A 13,465-nucleotide genomic window follows, 5' to 3' on the forward strand; every position below is an offset into this window, starting at 1 on the left:
GCCTAAGGCCCGGCGGAGAAGAGAGAGGGGAGGGGCGAGAGAGGGTGAGGCCGCGGGCGCGCTCCCTGTGGCCGCCTGATAGGGTGCGCGGCGTTACGAGCACGCCCCGCGAGGAGGCACTGCCTAGTGACTGCGCAGGCGCGGCACGCTGGAGTAGCCCTTGACCCCTTTTCCCTCCTGGGGGTCGTTCTCCCGCCTGCGCTGCGGATGCTTTTGGTCGTGTGTGTCGTTTGTGTCTAGCTGAGGGTCTTGGCGCAGTGACGGGCTTGGGTAGCCGTGTATTCCTGTGTAACGCGTGAAAGCGAGAAAAAGTCGCGCCCTGAGTCATTTAATAGCCTCTTTGCTAAAATGAGATGCATCCTGGAGTTCCCTCCCTCGTGGCTAGTCGTGACAGAGGATACATTAGGGCTCTATCCCGGTTTACTTAAGAGTTGGCGTTCAAGAGAGCAGGCGTTTGAAATGGAAAAACTGGCCACGCTGCTCAGGTTGAGATGATGTAATCTGCTTTCCAGGGCAAGAAGAGGAGGGCTCAGGAACACCTGGGCGCAGGGAGAACCTCCCCGCGAAGTGAAACCTTCGGTGCTGTGCTCTAAGCAGAGACCGCGCTCCAGGCCTTGGCCGTCCTTTTGGAACACGGGGGAGCCCAAGAGCGCTATACAGAGGAGGCAGGGCCCCTCCCCGCCCCCTAAATGGACCACCGGGGTCCAAATTGAAGGATAGTGAAGCCAATCCCAACCTGAGGCTCTCTTCCTTGCACTTTCTTTTCGTACGTCTTACAACCTACCTTCCCTCTCTCCCCATCAGTCTCATTTATACGTCCCTCTTCCTCTTCTTCCTTTCTGTAGTTTAAATATTCGTACTTAGTCCTGCCCTGTCATTCTCAGTGTGCTTCATCGCTCCAAAGCACACCTAGGATGTGATGGCAGAGTAGTTGAACCCGGTGGGCTGCTTCAACCAGATACAGGAGAAAACCCTGAGACATCTGGAAAGCAAGAAACAGGGATCGAGAGACAAGTAAAACTACGTTTTTACACCCACCGTCACCACCAAATGTTTGTGTATTTAATATGTAATTAAAATTAGTCTTTCAGGCAGTTAGCGTAATCATATTTCAGTCTCCATCCTTCAAGTACTTGTCTTACATTCGCCCTTCCCAACCACTCCTAAAGCTTCATCACTGAAGATGCTTGTCTCCTCCAATACATCTCGCTTTTCCCTTTGTTTCTGTGATTGCTCTTGTCCCTTCAACCTTATGCTCCGTGAATCATTCTTTGTTCAGTTGGGAATGTCTTATGATAATACCAACAATTCTAAAATAGGCTAGCTATGCAAGTCACAAAATGGGCTATGGTCAGTGCTTCACAGGTTTGTCATCAATTTAGAGGCATAACACTGAGCACCTCAGGAAAATCTTCAGTGTTAGCTTAATTTTTTTCTTTCAAAATAAGTTAGAGCAGGGGTCTAGCCAGGTGGCCTAGTGCTTAAGCTCACATGTTCTGCTTCTGCCGCCAGGTGTTCAGGGGTCCTGATCCCCGGTGCAGACCCACATACTGCTCATCAGGCCATGCTGTGGCAGCCTCCCACATGCAAAATAGAGGAAGGTTGGTAGCAGATGTCCTGAGCTCACACACACACAAAAAAAGTTAGATTAACTCAAGCCCCAATGTTGTAAAGCATTTTAGAAATGTCATGATTTTTAAATGTAGAAAGCCTAATTAATTCCACTACATGAATTTTGGGGATAATGGGCAGCTAAAAATGAAAAATAAATTTTTTTAAAAACTTCATCCTTTATCCTGGTTGTTTCCAACGGTTTTATCACTTAAAGCCTTTTCTCCATGGACTCCATGTTCTGAAACTTTAGGAGTTATTACACTCATTGAGAAATTTTATTTGTTATTGGGTCTGGATCGTAGAATTTTAGAGCTGTCGTATCTTTTAAATCATAATTCAACTGCTGCACATAATTTACAGATGCCTGAGGCTCAGAGAGGTTAGAGACTTGCCCCAGGCATCACACTTACTGGCAGAGCCAGCACTATATGGGCAGGGGAAAAGGGAAAAAATCTCCACAGGACATCATATCATGTGAAGGTGAGAGTTGGGAGGCTGAATTACTTAATATTGGGCTTCCCTACAGTTAATTAAAGGTTTTGCCAGAGTGAGGCCTAAGCATCAAGCCGTATCTGCCACTGAAGGTGCCTAGTGTGATCAAGTCAGGGAAGATCTCTGAGTCTAGAAAAAAAGAATAAAATGGGGGTCTATGTAGGCCTAAAAGGTAAACCTAGAGTTGTGAAGTAATATTTGATGAAAGTTGAAAATTAGTGAAGAAAAAGCCAATTTAGTACTAGCTTAGGGAGTATGCTTTTAAAATTGCTCTATAAAGAATCTAGTTCTAATATTTGCAAAGCCCAGAAAGAAAGTAGATATATTTATGTTTATACTACTAATTAAGTATTATTTCTATATTTTCTAGAAAATGCACAGCTGACCAGCTCATGGTTCCAGTCTTCAGCTACAACTTTCAGGCTGTGCCTCTACAGCTTATGAAAAATCCCTGCCTCAAAAGATATTGACTCAGAACCAGCCTTGATTGTCTAGCAGTTAAAATTTGGCGGCCCAGTTGGGTTCTGGGCATGGAACCACGCCACTCATCTGTTAGTAGCCATGCTGTGGTGGTGGCTCACATAGAACTAGAAGGATTTACAGCTAGAATATACAGCTATGTACTGGGGCTTTGGGGGAGAAAAAAAAAAAAAAAGACAAGCAACAGATGTTAGCTCAGAGCGAATCCTTTGCAGCAAAAAAAAAAAAAGATATTGACGCAGGGCTCAGGATCATTTTTATCCCTTTTCCCGCATATACCTTCCAGTTTTTGTACCTGATTTCTTCCTCTTTAATCCCTCCTCCCCTTGCTCTCTCTGTTCTTCTCAAGAATGGAATCTTCCCTTGAATGTCTGCCCCACTGCTATGTCATCACGGTGCTCTGAAACCTACCCCTCCAGTCTCAGGGACTTTGCCTATTAGCTACTGCCTATTCCTGTGTTCACACTCCAATCTCCCTCAGGCACTTCCATGAGGAAGGTCTTTGTTAGACCTTCCTGATGCTGAGTACTGATTGCCCAGAGGCTACAACTGTTCTTATCACCATAGCCTGCCAATATTCCCCTCTGCCTGCATGTCTTGACTCACTGCTATCTCAGGAGCCTTCTCCAGCCCATTGGATGTGTTTGTTCCAGTCTTCTCCAGGGATACCTCAGTTCTGAAATGCTGGCCTCCTCAGTTGGCACTTAAGGGGCACCAGGCCCTAGCCAAAGGGCTTTATTTCCTATCCTAGCTTCCACAGACTAGTCTCCAGCTGAGCTAGTCATCTTTCCCACAGTTACCATGTATCTTTGAAACCAGTAAACAGTTAGCCATTGATGATTAGGTAGCTAGTAACAAAAGTTTTTTCTGCAATTACTAAGTATAGGTTTTAGTTGTTCACTCATCCATTGTTAACCGTACTGCCCAGGCAACATACTATCTGACGCCCACTAGGTTCCTTTAGATAACTTCTCCCTGGTGCCTGGGTCACCATGGTAATGGATGTTTGAGCTGTTTTTCAGGAATTAGGACCCCCTTGTGCAGTTTAGGACAGTTGAGACCACCAACCCATCAACTGGGCCTGCGCAGGTGCCCAATAAGTGACCTTTTGATGTTAAGACGCTAAAAACTCCATCCTCAGATTGTGCTAACGTGACCGTTTTGTGAACGTGTCCTATGAAGAGGCTTAAAGTTTTGACTACACTGTGCAGATCATCAATTACCTCACCTCTCTTCACCTCCAATCATCATCTCCACACTTCAGACCACCTTGCCCCCTACCCCATAAAGATCCCTGAGTCCCCATTTTCCAGGAGGTGGATCTGAGACTCGTTCTCCCGCTTCCTGACTTGGCTGCCTTGTGATTCAAACCCTCTGTCTGCTGCAATCTCATTGTCTCAGTGATTGTCTTTCTGGGCAACAGGAAAAAAACCTGGATCGGTAACGTCTTCTTGATTTCATGCTTAGTTTAATGTGCTTCTTTCCATGCGAAATGCACCCTCTCATCACCCCACCTACATCCCTTCAGACTTTGGCTTAAGTGTTCTCACCATAGTCTGTCTTCCCCAACACTCTTGCCAGAAGGGACTTGTTTCTCCTTTAAATTCCCATAACATTTTTAAAAACCACTTGTTTCCGCCTATTTATTTATCAAATAATACATATTTATTTTTAGAACTTAGAACTTACAGAAGCAAAACGAGAAATTTTGATTGTTAAAAATTCTGCTCCCAGAGATAACCCCTATTAGCATTTTGGTGAGTAGCCGTGTGGATATCCCTCTTCCCGTAGCTCTTAATTCAGAATCTCTTTTCTTTTTTTCTCCCCAAAGCCCCAAACATAGTTGTATATCCCAGTTGTAAGTCCTTTTAGTTCTTGCGTGTGGGATGTTGCCTCAGCAAAGCTTGATGTGATGTGTAGGTCTGCACCCAGGATCCGAACTGGCAAACTCTGGGCCACCAAAGCGGAGAGCATGAACTTAACCACTTGGCCACAGGGCCAGCCCCAATTTAGAATTTCTTATAACTCATTTTCTACATTTGATTAAAAATATTTATGTACGTATCTTATTTTCTCAAATTGGAATGCCCTTGAGGGCTGTGACTGTTGTGTGCATCACTTTGCCTGGAATATCTCAGAAAGTCAAACATATTTATGAAGGAAAAAGCAAAGGAAACTCAGAGAGAGTCAGGGTTTTTTGTTTTTTTTTTTTTTGGCAAGCAATACTAATTTGGAGAAATTTTCAAAGTGTTGGGAAAAAATTGAAAATTCAAAAGAAGTAAATGGGAAGATAATATCTTTGAAGAAATATTTTATTAATTTAAGAAAATGTGTGAAGAACTCACCTAACTCCGTTATAGGGTTTCTTTCTGTGAACAAGAAATACTGTTAAGGCTAGTAGAGCCACTGTGATATAATAGAATGAACGTTAAACTAGGAGTCAGATAATGTGGACTCAAGAACTAGCTCTCAGGGCTGGCCTGGTGGTGTAGTGGTTAAGTTCGTGCACTCCACTTCGGTGGCCTGGGGTTTGCAGGTTCAGATCCTGGGTGCAGACCTACACATTGCTCATCAACCCATGCTGTGACAGCATCCCACTTACAAAATAGAGGAAGATTGGCAACAGATGTTAGCTCAGGGCCAATCTTCTTCACCAAAAAAAAAAGAATCATCTCTACTCTGACTAGCTTTGGGACAATGGTGATCGTTTAACCTCACTAAGAAAGCCTATTTTCCGCATATATCAAAAGAATATAGTACTTCATAAGATCATATTAAAAACTAAGTAAGATAATGCAAGTAAATGTACCTTATATAGCATAAAACATTATGCAAATATAAGTGATTACTATTATTGTTATGAGTTAAGAAGAATAAATTGCACCATAAGGAAAAAGAAAGCAGAAAAGTTACAAGTAAAGTTAGAATACCAATAAATGATCAAAGCAACAAGCCATCCTGGAAGAAAAAGATACCAAAGGAAGTTGAACTCAGAACAAGAAGCGGTCAGAAGGAGAAATGAAAGACTAAAACTGGGAGAAGCAAGAATTGAAACTGACTTGAGTTGCAAAGATTTAATGGTATCATCAAAAGGAGTAATGAGACCAAAAGAAAGAAATTCAACGGCAGAAGGCGGCACACTGTCCCCTCCCCACAAAAACTTCATACCATCCACTCCAGCAGGTGAATCCCGACTCACCCGTGTTGGAACAATTGGTCCAGCACAGTGGTTAAAAAGATGGGCCTCGGGGCTGGCACGGTGGCGCAGCGGTTAAGTTTGCACGTTCCACTTTGGCGGCCCAGGATTCGCCGGTTCGGATCCCAGGTGGGGACATGGCACTGCTTGTCAAGCCATGCTGTGGTAGGTGTCCCACATATAAAGTAGAGGAAGATGAGCACGGATGTTAGCTCAGGGCCAGTCTTCCTCAGCAAAAAAAAGGAGGATTGGCAGCAGATGTTAGCTCAGGGCTGATCTTCCTCAAAAAAAAAAAGGGGGGGGCCTCGAAATGGCTAGACCTAAGGTTCTATATCTGTCACTTTGTTAAAAAGAGACCTTGAGTAAGTTACCTAACCTCTCTAAACCTGTTTCCTCATCTGTAAAGCGGGAACAACATAGAAACTACCATAGAGTTGAGTGAGGACTAAATGTGACACAGTGTTTGGCCTTTAGTTAATGTTCAGAAATGTTATTACCACCACAATAACTGAGAAAACTTTTCCATTTAAGGATTATTGGCTTGTTGAAAAAAGCAAATCTAGAGGGACATAATTAAAAAGCAAATCACACATTTTGAGATGTGAAATGCATTCTATTAATCCATGGGGATATCCTAGAAGAGAAAAGATTTTCCCTAAATCCATCTTTGCAACTTTATGCCTCTTCTAAAAGTGATTATGGATCAAGGAGGAACCCTAGCCAGGTGAGGGACAGCGTATTTACATGCCAAAATGTAAACAGGTAAGTTAACCTCTTTTTTCTAATATCTAAAAGAAAACAAAAGAATCATCCAAGACAAAGGATGATTATCAATTTTCTAATAATTAGCTATTCCATTTATATTAAAGTTCAATTCATGCTACTTAGAAAATGGAGAACAGCTGGAAATAAACAAACATAGTGGTTCTCTTTTAACATGACGTTGTGCATAGTAAACCCCCTGATGGATCAATGCAAAACAGGACTCTAAGTCACACTTTGTCCATCAGAAGAACTGGGATGTTTGCGGCAGCAGGGGTCAGAGCTCTGAAGAGCAAAGAAGGCTTCACATAAACTGAGAGAGAGAGAGGAGCAGAGAGCACAGGGTATGGCAACTTGACTTGTATGAGAGGATTGGGAGAAAATCATAGAAGCACCTAAAAGGACAGAATAGTGCTGGAGAGAAAAGGCACTTCCTAAAGGCAGAACCCAGGGGAGCCCTCGCACAGTGCTTGGGGAGAGACTTGGAACCCGAGGGAACAGAAGCAAATTCAACCTTAACTATATCTCCAGGAAACTGTATCCTCAAGTGTCAAGACCTGGAGAAATCCATCAGACTTAAAAAGACAATGACAAGAGGGGAATGCTTTAACCCTGTGCCAAGCCAAGAAATATGAAGCTACCTTTATGACTTACAAATTCATAGACTCACAGCATGATATTAACGGAGTCACAGTGATCTGGTCCTGAATCCCTGTTTCGTCTCATTTTAGCTGGGTCATCTGTAGACAATTACATATTGTTCTGAACTTCAGTTTCCTTATCTGGAAAGTGTGGTTATCAGTAGCTACCAAATCAAGCTCTTGTGAAGATTAAAATAATCTATGCAAAGAATCTGGCAGGAGGACAAGCAGTTCATTAAATATTGATTCTCTTTCCCCTGTGAGATATAAACCACCTAAGGAACCACTCTTCTATCTCCTATAATACTAATCCAGTGTCTTGCATGCAACAGAGGATCCATAAATATTAATTAGATTGACTTGCATCTGTATTAGAAGAAATCTTGGAAGTCACCTGAACTAGTTTTCTGCTCCGTACAGAAATGCCCTAACCAACCGATGGCCTGTCCAGCGTCTGTGTGAACACTGCCAGTTAGCTTGCTCATGCCAAGAGGGCTGATGGCAGGGCTGGGTATTTCTGACAGAAGAGTGTGCCACATACTGAGTCCAAGCGTGCTTCCCTGTAACATCATTCATTTGTTTTTAATTCTGTCCTCTGGAGCAATGTAGAATAAACCTTTCCCCACATTCACATGACAGCTCTTCAACTATTTGAAGATAGCATTGGTATTTTCTTCTAAGCTGCTCCAAGCTAACACTTCATATAAGATGACTCTCAGTTAACCATTAGCACCACCATTCTGGTTTGCATATGTGGCACCCATAATTGAACACTGGACTTAAGTTGAGGATATGACTCTATGGAAATGCCCAGATCAGGAGACCATAGCAGGTTATAGAAGGAAGAGTCAATTGGGATACTCTCTAAGACTGAAGTCATTTAGTATCTGATTGAAAATAAACCACCTTCCAGATCAACCTCACATTGTAACCATTCTTTAGGTTACTAAGGCTATTCAATAGATTATCATAAAAATTACATCTTACATTATACAAATTAAAATAGACAAAGAAGAGGAACAGGCAATTCACAGAAGTATAAGATGAATATATGAAAAAAAGGCTCAAATTTACTGGTAATCAGAGAAATTCAAATTAAAACAGCAAGATAAAGTTTTCTGCCCATAAGGATGGCAAAAATTAGAAAGATGGATAATACCAAGTGTTGGTGAGGATATGGAGAGACAAGACCTCTCATGCATAGCTGATGGAAGTACAATCTGGTCCAGCCATTCTGGGAAGCAATCAGACAATATTTAATAAATGATGTGCATGCCTGGGACCCAACCATACCGCTCTTGGGTATGTCCAAGAGAGATTCTCATATAAGTTCACCACAGCTTTGCTTGTGGAAGCTGGATGTCGGGATCAATCTAAGCATCTGTTACTAGGAGAATGAGTAAATAAAATGTGGTGGATGCATATTGCATTAGTCCAGATAATAAAGGGTTGGCTTGGGTTTGAAAAGTGGCTAATGTGACAACTCAGACCCAAGTCGATGTTGTTTATCACTTCAGTTTACTAATAAACTAGTAAACAAGCAAAGCAAAGAACAATGCCTTCCTAGCTCCTCATAGAAACATCTTCAAATTCTGGCAATCACTGCAGGCCATTCAGAGGGAGAAATGGGGTCTAATGAGTTTGGAGTCAGGACTAAGTTTCTATAAGATTAGGCTGGGGGAGGGGTTGGGTCAACATTCTGGGTCTACCATGTACCATGTAAGGAAATTCCTGTTGTGCTATTAGGCCTATAGCAGGCCTGCCCATGGCCCAACCTGCATGCTATAGAACACTGGAGAGCAATATTATGCTGCTAACTAGCTGCACATTCAGCAACATAGAGAATCAAAACAAAGGAAAGAGAAAATGATTTATAGTACAATGCCATTGTTGTAAATTAAAAATGTGCAAAACTCTATTTTGTGAGTTTTCATACATATTTAGCAACATACATCAAACACATTAGAGAATAAACCTGTAGAGAGGGATAGCAAAGAGAAGGGAAGAAGGGAAAAATATGAAATGAAATAAAATGGGAGGGACCTTGCCTGCACTAAAGATTTCAGAGGTCAGGGTGCTGAGAAGGAAGATGATTAACTCAGTTGTCTGCCTGCCAGATCTAAATTGTTAAATAAAACAAAATTGAGGAGGGGATTAAGTTGTACGTGGAGATAGAAGAAATCGATATTGATACTCCTTATAGATATTGGAATAATAGCAAAGTGAGAAAAAAAAACGAAATGTTTAGTTTGGTAAAAAGAGTACAGATTCTGGCTGTTTGCTTTTATGCCTAATTGCCATATAACATAACAATAGTTATGCAAATTTTTTAATTTGTGACAGATTTATTTGATCATGGAAGCTCAGACTCCACGGAATTTTTTATTCACGACGCTTGGTGCTCAGCTCTCAGCTGTCACCTGTCAGCCCTTGCCCAGCCTGGTCTGGTTCCAGCTGTTCAGACTAAGCACCCAGTTATTTGCGGGCTGCCCCACCTCTTTCCTGGAGCCAGAGAGAGGTAGAAACACAGGGTATCAAAGCCCTCACGATAGATACCAATTGAGTTGGACACTGCCAAGACAATATGCGAGCACAGCTATCTCCATTGTCCAAAATACCTCCAAGAGGAAGGCAGGCCCTTGCCCATGTAGCTTGTGCATCCAGCCTCCCACTATCTTTTGCCCGGCCTCAGCGCACTAGTGTCGCTGACAGCCTGGTGGAGAAGCTGGTTCTTTGCCTTGTTCATACCAGTGCCCATCCCTCACCCTTCACCCATATTCGCACTCACTTCCTTGTGTAAAGGACGTTTGTCAGGTCTTTGGCTGCCCAGCACTGACCCCGCTTCCTTTGACTAGGAAACGCTCCACTACGAGTTTTCAGTATGCAGAGCCCTCCTCTCACTATACTCCCTTCCCCAGCACTCGCCCCCACGCTGCACCACCAAACACACGTCTATGCTATGGGGACATAAGCTGGGCTCTCCTAATCTGAAGCACCAGCCTAAAACCTTGACACAGGGGCCAATGACATAAAGAAGCAGGCACAGTGGGGTATGTACTGAGAAGGCAGTAGGGTATAGCAGTGGTTGGTTTCCAGGGCATCTTTGTGCCCCAGAGCCAGATGGTATCCCAGGTCCAGTGCTGGCCACAGTTGTGTTGCAGGCTGCAGAATTTCTTTGGTGCCCAGTGGGTGCAGCCATGGCCTCATTGTCTGGCCTCAATAGACTGCGTGTATGGCCTGTTTCTGCCCCCCAATTCCTTAGCCTGGTTCTCCAGCCTTCATAGTAATTCTGAGAGTTTCCCAATAGCATTTCAATAAATTTATTTTCTGCTTCTATTTGCCAAAATCAGTTTGTTTTGCAAACAAAATTCCCTGACTAACACACTTACTTCTGATAGAATTCATAGGGTGACTCCAACTTTGCCTGACATTCCCATCATGTCCACTTTCTCTTTCTCATCTTTTGTTGACCTTGCCACTTGGACCTGCCCTACCTCTGCTCAAACTTGGTCCTTGTCTGCCAGTCTCTCTCCAAAGGCTGCTGGACATTTGATCCCCCTTTCTCATGTCTCCACTGGCTCCCTCTAGCCCCCTCCGTTGGGCTCAGGCACCCTGTGCTCCTAGCCTGTCCTGAGGCCTGGACAGCTGGGCGGTCATCCTAACCCTGTCGTGATGTCAGCACTGGGCCTGGTGCTGACAGAGGAGAGATTCCTTAGATGCTAGAAGGAGAGGTCACCAGGAGGAAAGAGGGGCACAGGCAGAGAGATGGGAGAGTAGCAGAGATTTTCCTATTTTTCTGTTTTATCTAGTGATACAAGTTGTCATTTACTGAGTTCCCGCATTTTATTGGCCGTTTATATACATGACCTCACGTTAACACATTGAGGTAGGGACTATTATAATCCCCATTTTCAGATGAGGAAATGAGTTTAAAGAAGTTAAGAGGGATGGAACAAGATGATGCCTGGGGTCTCCTTCAAAATAACTGGAGAGATAGGGGATGAATGGGATGTAAATGAAACAAGATTGGCCATTGTTTGATAATTGTTCAAGCTGGATAATAGGTATATGAAAATTCTTTATGGTATTGTGTCTAATTTGCATATATTTGAAAATTTCCATAATTAAAAGTACGTTTTTGGTTCCAGTTAAGAAACTTGATCGAAGTCATACAATTAATAAGTGATAAAGTTAGGTTTTGACCCCAGGCCCTCTTCACTTCAGGCCTGCTGTCTTAACCTCTACACTGGATTCCTGGCAATGTACCTAAAAGGAACTAAGAGGAAAACATTAGTGATTTTCAGAGGATTCAAAGGGGATGCAGAGGCCTCTTGACAAATTTCTACTCCTGTTTTCCCCCAGGTACGTTACAGCAAGGATCAACAGAGTATGACTGGGTACTAATTCCCCACTCCTGGAGCTGATTATAGAGAAGATGCCCTTGCTTTCTCTGCCCGCTTCTGAGTAGGTGCAGAAGCAGCCCGTGAGAGACTCTTTGGCAGCCAAAGTTTTCTAAAAACACCCAGGCAACAGCTGTCCTTGCGCTGTCGCATGACTTGCCAGGCCCTGAGTCAGCACCACTCCTCCACCCATCCCCCCCTGCTGAGCCAGATCTGACTTGCCCTTTCCTGGCTGGGCTGAACCGGTTGGGCCACCCCAGCCCTGCCCTGTCCCAGCATCCTCCTCAGGGGGTGGCTTCTTGCTCCCTTACTCTCACCTGGGGTTCCCGCCCTTGCACTGCACGTGTCATCCAGAGTAGCAACCTCATGCCTGAAACTTTAGCTCTGAAGGGAGCTAAAAGACCACCTCCAAGCTGTGGGAGACATGAACAGGGCTCTGGAATCTGTCCCTGGGTAGAAAGGATGAGCTGGGCACCAGCATCTCCTACCATCTGCCAAGGAAACTCCTCCTTCTCTGAATGAGTCTGGGATCTGCTTTAGGAGAAAAGCAGCAGAAAATATAAAGACACCGTCCTCTCCTATAGAGGAGGATTCTACCTCTAGTCTCAAGCCCAGGGGAGACCAGGGCTGGGGCAATATGGAGACCAAATTCTTGGTCTTTGTTTCTGTGGAGAAGCTCTCATAGGTCCTCTCATCACACCGTTTTCTTGGTCTAGAGGTGAAGCTACAGAAAGAGCTGACAGGACATATTCCCCAGGGGCTGGTGCACACTGGGCCTGGCACTGTGACTGGAGGGTACAGACACTGACCCCATTGCTAAGTCACTAAGGTTAGCTTTCTTGATGCCAGCTCCGTTCCTCAGGCCTCCAGGCCAGCCGGCTCTGAATCCTGGCCCTGCCACTTAGGCATGCATGACCTTGGGCTAGTAACTAACCTCCATGAGCCTCAGTTTTTGTCATCTGTAAAGTAGGAATAAAATACCTAGCTTGCAGGTTTGTTGTAAGGGTCGGATAAAGTGGAGTATGTATAACATTCAGTAGGTGCACAACACTCAACGGTTTCCTTCACTTCGACTTGGGGTTGGCTGCTGCTCAAATTGGACTGATACCAAAGCTTCAAGCCTGAATCCAAGGGCTGCTCTGGCTCTTATGTCTTGATCCTGGGCACTCATACGATTCCCACCTGGGCCGGTCGTTTTCTGATCATCTGCCAGCCCAGACCACTCCTGACCACTATCCTGACTCCTTGATTCTACACACCGTCATTTGTCCCCTTGGCTATCACCACATAGTCACACCTGATTATTTCTGTGTATTCTCTCACTAACCCAGTAGCTTCTTCTTCCCTTTCTTTAGCTTCAAAACTCCCGAATGTGAATATTCCAGAGCTCCTTCTCCCAGTGCCATCTGCTGTACACACCCTCTGTCTAGGGACCTACTGTGTTGAGTCTCCACACCCGAATAAACAGCCAGCTCCCCAACTCCCTTCTCCCCTCGCCGCTCCCTGGCCAGGGGAGGGGTGTTACAGCTGTCTTACCAGGATCAGGGCTCTGTCTAAGCATGCCAGGTTTTCAGTCCCTCTGAAAAATTGGATTGGGAGCCGCAGTCAGGACGATACCCCAGCATGGTCTGACCTGGGATGGTGGGAGGGACCACCACATCTTACAGCGTGCAGTAGGCACTGGGGTTAATGCAACCTAAGTAGATATTAGGACTTTGGCAACTGCGGCATAGTGCTGACTCTTAGGTTTGTGACCAACTGAAAATCCTAGACCTTTTTTCACAAACTGTAGGTAAGTCTCCCACATTTTGTATTTTTACAGCTGATTTTATAAGATCGGACTTTAGTATTACATCTACTTATCTTCATTAAATATCATC

This window comes from Equus quagga, chromosome 5, assembly GCF_021613505.1.
Source record: "Equus quagga isolate Etosha38 chromosome 5, UCLA_HA_Equagga_1.0, whole genome shotgun sequence".
NCBI lineage: Eukaryota > Metazoa > Chordata > Mammalia > Perissodactyla > Equidae > Equus > Equus quagga.